This window comes from Portunus trituberculatus, chromosome 3 (genome assembly GCF_017591435.1).
Source record: "Portunus trituberculatus isolate SZX2019 chromosome 3, ASM1759143v1, whole genome shotgun sequence".
NCBI classification, from domain to species: domain Eukaryota; kingdom Metazoa; phylum Arthropoda; class Malacostraca; order Decapoda; family Portunidae; genus Portunus; species Portunus trituberculatus.
This window is the reverse complement of record NC_059257.1, coordinates 5,093,018-5,099,369: the sequence shown is the minus strand read 5'-3', so window position 1 is coordinate 5,099,369 and position 6,352 is coordinate 5,093,018. Positions and strand designations below refer to the sequence as shown.

The 6,352-nt window shown below is 43.4% G+C and overlaps 1 protein-coding gene across 2 annotated transcripts in view; it reads right to left on the bottom strand.

Annotated features, from left to right (window-relative positions):
* LOC123509379 (UBA-like domain-containing protein 2-B) overlaps positions 1–1,514 on the bottom strand; it is an 18,305-nt gene extending 16,791 nt beyond the window's left edge. The window contains exon 1 of one of the 2 annotated variants that reach the window (XM_045263655.1): positions 1,234–1,514. The gene's annotated coding sequence lies outside the window, so the exon portion shown is untranslated. The remainder of the gene's footprint in view (positions 1–1,233) is intronic. The other variant, XM_045263663.1, reaches the window with a different exon arrangement.
* Between the last annotated feature and the right edge of the window lie 4,838 nt (positions 1,515–6,352).

The window sequence follows — 6,352 nt, the reverse complement described above, 5'->3', positions numbered from 1 at the left end:
TTGTGTACCTCCAGGCTGGCCCCACACCGCCTCCTCCCACCAGCCCATCAACACCCACCGAGCCCCTCCCACCCTTGATGACGTCACTGGTTGAAAATCCCGCCAAAATACGTAACTCGATTCATTTTAAAATTGACCCCTAGCAAAAATGGAGCCAGACTGAAATGCTGTGTATATTCTGACTTACCATGAACTTTAACTAATATCTGGAGTGTAAGAGTCTTTCCAGCTGTAGTGTTGGTTAATATTTTTTAAAAGAACTATATAAAAAAAGTATTGGAACCACCACAGTGTAAAAATCTATTCTAAACCCCACAAATCTTCTATGTTAAGAATGGAAACACTTTAGATAAATATAAACTGCCTTTCTGAAACGGTTATTTGTGAGGTAGCAAGTGAAATGAATAAAGAAAGTAAAATGTCGAGATGTCACCTTATCGACTTCCAACGGTACTCAAAATCACACAAAATGTCCACATATTCAACATATCGGAAAGGAAACGCTCATAGAAACCCAACAACGATTTTTTGAAACACTAAAATCTAAACTAGCAATTGAAATAAAAATCTTTCCTTGGCGATATGAAAAATATGTAAAATAAAACCGAACACATATTTGAGCATAAACACGCTTATAATCCACACACTTTCCCCAACACACACGCGGAAATACCTTAAAACACCACTAAACACAATCAGAAACCACAAAATCCAACCCAGAACACAAAATAATCAACGTAGAGAAAAATAGAAATAATATTGGAATCGGGCGAGACCATTACGGCAGCGGGGGAGTCCTGAGGGGAAAACAAAGATGGCCGCCAGCCCGCCAGTCCTCTACTCACTTCTTATTTGGTGTTATTTGGGCATTATTGATCTATTTCACGACTATTTTCAGCTGTGTGTGTGTGTGTGTGTGTGTGTGTGTGTGTGTGTGTGTGTGTGTGTGTGTGTGTGTACAGTGTATGTGTGTGTGTGTCAGTGTCTTGTTACTATATGCTAAATAAACTAATCTTTCTTTTCACACCTCCTCCTCCTCCCCCACCTCTTCCTCCTCCTCCTCTTCCATGCCAGTGTCACCCTACCCAGCTTCTCTTCTTCCTTTTCCTGTCTGTGTGTGTGTGTGTGTGTGTGTCCCAACAAGCTAGCGTAACTTGAAGCACATCACCATATCACCACGAACATTAAGGACACAGGCTGCGTCACCTCACCAAACACACGTCCTGTACTTACAATGAACGTGAGGGACGCTGAGATAAGGCCGTGATGAAGAGGACAGTGCCAGGTCATCTTGTCACGTTATGGCCAGTCTTCTAAAACGCCTTTCCTCTCTCATCACTACTACTTTCCAAGGCCATACAGATGATTAGCGGGCTTTTCAAGGCAGCTTCTTCCCTCAGTCAATCAGATATACCGCCAGTCTTTCACTAGAGCCATAGAAACACTCTTAAAATCACGAGTGTCTTTAGCTAGAGTCCTTGAAAGTTGTGGGGGAGAAAGGAAAGCGTCTCAGATTACAGGCCATTGAAACACACACACACACACACACACCTCCGCTCACCACCACGTCTTAAGCAAAACTGACAAACTGCCCTCTGGCCGCCGTGACGTGACGCAAAATCATTGGTCAACACACACACACACACACACACACACACACACACACACACATGGGATAGGTGTGTGTGTGTGTGTGTAGAGAGAGAGAGAGAGAGAGAGAGAGAGAGAGAGAGAACCAGCTACTTCGATGATTATCTCTCTCTCTCTCTCACGGGATAGGTAGATGTGTGTGTGTGTGTGTGTGTGTGTGTGTGTGTGTGAGAGAGAGAGAGAGAGAGAGAGAGAGAGAGAGAGAGAGAGAGAGAGAGAGAGAGAGAGAGAGAGAGAGAGAGAGAGAGAGAGAGAGAGAGAGAGAGAGAGAGAGAGAGAGTGTTCTAGCTACTTAGATGATTATACTCTTTCTTTGCGCACACTTACACACACACACACACACACACACACACACACACACACACACACACACACACACACACACACACAGATAGATAGATAGATAGTTTATTGACCATTTTATTTTTTTTACACAATACACTATTTCTCAAAACATAAGAAAGAAAGCTTTTAAAACCAACATACATTGAAATTCAGCTAAACCACAGTCCACATATTAAAGACATTCATTATAAAACACACACTTAAAAACACAACAAAAAATAAATATCGGTAGTTTCTCTGTCTAAAAAAAAGGTGCAAGCTTAACTATAATGACAGGACAAAATTGATATCTGAAGGTAAAAACTCAAACATCAAACTCAAAACTTCAAAGCGCTGTGAAATAATCAGAAATACAGAAATCTAAAAACTCGAGCTTTTAACTAATATAAAATGTGTAGCTTTAGTTAAAATTATCACAACACAAACTTTAAAGAAAAACTCGCAAAAGCTAGCAACACACAAAGCTGCAACACAAACTAAAACACCAAATACACCGTAATCTTAAAATTCTAGGTAGTTAGTAATGTATAACGTGCAGCATTAACTAAAAAGCATTTAAAGCTGGCAACACAAAACATACAACCTCCAACTAGTAACATACGTATCTCAATATACTGGGAATCATACACCGTGCCTTAGGAAATACGAGTATATATCTAGAAAGACACCACTACATTTAACGAATCACATCGGGAAACATCTTGATAACTTACAGCAACTCATTTATACAAGTTCAGAATGATGTGACATATCTTACAGGATTGTTCACTGTTATATTTGCCATTAAAGAGATCTTCTAGACATTGTAAGTTATAACACACACACACACACACACACACACGTTCTTCTAATGGCAAACGACCTCGCCCCGCCTGTTCCACCGCCCGCTCTCTATGGCCAGATTATGCCCAGATACGCGAAAGCGAGTGAAGAACATCCTAAAACGGTCACTGATTGTATGGCGGTCACTATACACACAGTGGATTGCGAAAGTGGAGTTGATAGTACGGTACACGATGCACCTTGACCCGGTAGACGCAGCGGTGTGCCCGTGTACTGTGTTTGAGGTCCCACGTTAGTCGGACAAAAGTCTCTTATCATAGTGCTTACCGCGGTGTTAGCTTGGGTGACTACTTGCATGGCACACATCAGTGGGTCGTCAGCCTGTCCATTTCTCTCGGTTTCCATCTTAAAGAATTTTTGCTGTCGCAGTCTAACTAAGTCGGGGAGCGAGGGATATCCTGCCTCAGCGTAGCAAATGTTATTGGGGGTTGACTTCCCAACACCTAAAAGTTGTTTTATAGCCCAGTTATACAATTTAATCATGGGCTTCAAGTCAGCTCCCAACCACGACACAGCCGTCAAGTAGAGTGGACAGGAGCGCCGCGTCGAACACTCTCCGCTTTACCACGAATGGCACAGTATTATTCTTCTTAACAAAGGACACAAATTTTAACACATGACTTAGTATTGTTTTAGCGTGCACCTTGAGGGCGGAGGACACGGAGCCGTCACTGGTAAAAGGCGACCCGAGGTATATGTACATTGAGCACGGAGCAATAGTTAAACCGTCCACGCGCAACGGCTCCACATCTTCCTTTGCCCCACTGATTACCAAAAACTTGGTCCTGGCTTCTTTGATGACCATACCGTGCTCGCTGCAAAACGACTGCAACAACCTTACCTCTTCAGTCATTCTTTCTCTGCTGGTGGACAAAAGCACAGCATCGTCCATCAACACCAAGGAATGGAGCCAGCCAAGAAACCCGTCAGGCAAGCATCTCTCTTTGACTAGTCTGATAAATTCATTCACAAAAATTATGAAAAGCAAGCACGATGTGGGCGAGCCTTGTCTTACCCCGCGTGTGGCCTTTATAATGGTACCGCCCATCAGTGATTCGGTAATGCCGTACATCACCACCAGCGCCGCTAACATAACCATGCCACAACCTAGACGTTGTAAAATACTAAACAATTTATTCCGAGTTACCAGTTCATACGCCTTGCTAAAATCAACAAAAGTAACAAACAATTTGAACTTTTTCTTCGCGTTGTGTCTATAAGGAGGCGCAATGTGACAATGTGTTCCGTGCAGCCACGCTGGCTCTGAGCCCCGGCCTGCTCACGGAATGGCTGAAACCACAAACCCAGTCTGTGGCACAAAACCATGTCATATAATTTCGTTATAGAGTTTATGATACTAATTCCTCTGTAATTACTCGGATCCGACCTGTTAGTTCCTTTAAAACAGTAACCAGTCTGGCTCTGATCCACGACGCAGGGCACACACCAGACGTAAATACCATAGTAAACAAAGTTGTTAAAGTTAGAAGCCACGCGAGGGGCAGCATGGCAAGGACGCCAGGGGAGAGTTCATCTGGTCCACAGATCTTATCCACTTTCGGCTTTCCGATTTGACAATCGACTTCTGTAGGCGAGGCGGGGTCATTTAGGATTGGAATAGTCACGTCGGCGGTTGCGCGCAGGGGCGGTGGTACGGGATCGAGATTCAGCACACGCTCTAACTGTAACTTAAATTCATCATCGCTGGGACGGTTCTCATTATCTGGCGTAGGTGTCTCGAGATGGCCCTTCCAGCTGATGGCCCTCCATACTCTCGCGTCGTCAGCATCGCTCAACAACCTCCCCACCTCCCCAGACGCGCATCACTCTCGCCCCCTCCTCTCGTCGGAATAACACCCTCACTGCTCTGTACACATTCATAAAGACACTCTGAAATATGTGAAGCAGCTACATCGAGGTCATCATCTATAGCAGGGACACATGAGCCTGATATATTTTCTAAAAATCTCTGTTTATCAATGTCTGAACACTTAATGGGTTTTCTGGCAAGGCAAAACTGTGCGGCACTCCCATACAGCGCAGCGAGGTCCCCAAGCAATTCCGCTCTAGCAAGTACATTATCTAAGTGTGTCTCCGGACTATCCAGGGATATACGAATGGGGGCGTGATCGGAGGGAAGGTTTGTTCTCTTAATTACTTAGAAATCGTTGACATATTGCACCAAGCCGGGAGACATGATGCATGTGACTAGTTCCAACACCCATGCATCACGCTTTCGGAACGTCTTGCCACCGGGAAAATGTTTATTTAAGGTTTTCAAGTTATTTAAGACAACAAGTTTGTTATCCACACATAATACTGACAAAAACTCGGCATTGTCATTCATATGGGCTATACTGTCTTCTGTGTCAGGGTTTATTCATGTAGTTAGACATAGCCCGTATTCAAAAACGCTTGGCTCTCACCATGACTGTCTATCAGAGGCCACAAAGATCGTCAGCCGTGTTATCAAAAGCGTTTCGTAAGTTAACAGTGTAAAAAACTTGTTAATCTGGATCAAGAATCACAAAAAAAACACGTGAAAATCAATGTAGCTTCAACGAGAGCCTTTTGAGAATAGTGGATGTGAGGCCAAAAGTGTTTCAGAATACGAGGCCTAATCTTTCCATGGATTGCCGCACAAGCATCATGGGAATAGTCATGTGACTCACACGGAGGAATGTAGCAGAAGCCAAACAACACTTCTTCTATATTAAGCTTTAAACACCTCAATCACCAACACTATTATTAAGAGTAGGTGTGTCACGGTCTGCTGACTCGAGGCTCCCTGGCACAAGAATTTTATTTTCATTTATACAAACTGTGACATAGACAGCAGTGAACGGACGGTGGTACAAGTATAGCTCACACACACACACACACACACACACACACACACACACACACACACACACACACACACTATCTCTGTGTTCAAGAAAATAACTATATATTTCTATAGCCTTCGATCAGCGTAAATTCCACCATATTTATTACATAGTGTGTGTGTGTGTGTGTGTGTGTGTGTGTGTGTGTGTGTGTGTGTGTGTGTGTGTGTGTGTGTGAGCTATACTTGTACCACCGCCCGTTCACTGCTGCCTGTGTCACAGTTTGTATAAATGAAAATATAATTGTTCTGCCAGGGAGCCTCGAGTCAGCAGACCGAGACACACCTACTCTTAATAATGTTGGTGATTGAGGTATTGAAAAGTCTATGGCAATAAAATACTAAACTTTCACACACACACACACACACACACACACACACACACACACACACACACACACACACACTTGGAAACAATCTGCTCTCTCGCCACGTCTATTTTCCAAGGCCACAGAGACGACAAGACGGATTATTAAGAGTGTTTTTACCAATCAACAATGTAGAAATCTTGTTAATCTCCTTAAAAAACATCCTTGAAAACGCTCTGCTCTCTTGCCTCGACTGTTTTGCAAGACCACAGAGATAAATAAGCAAGTTCTCACGACTATCAGGGTTCTCAAGAGTGTT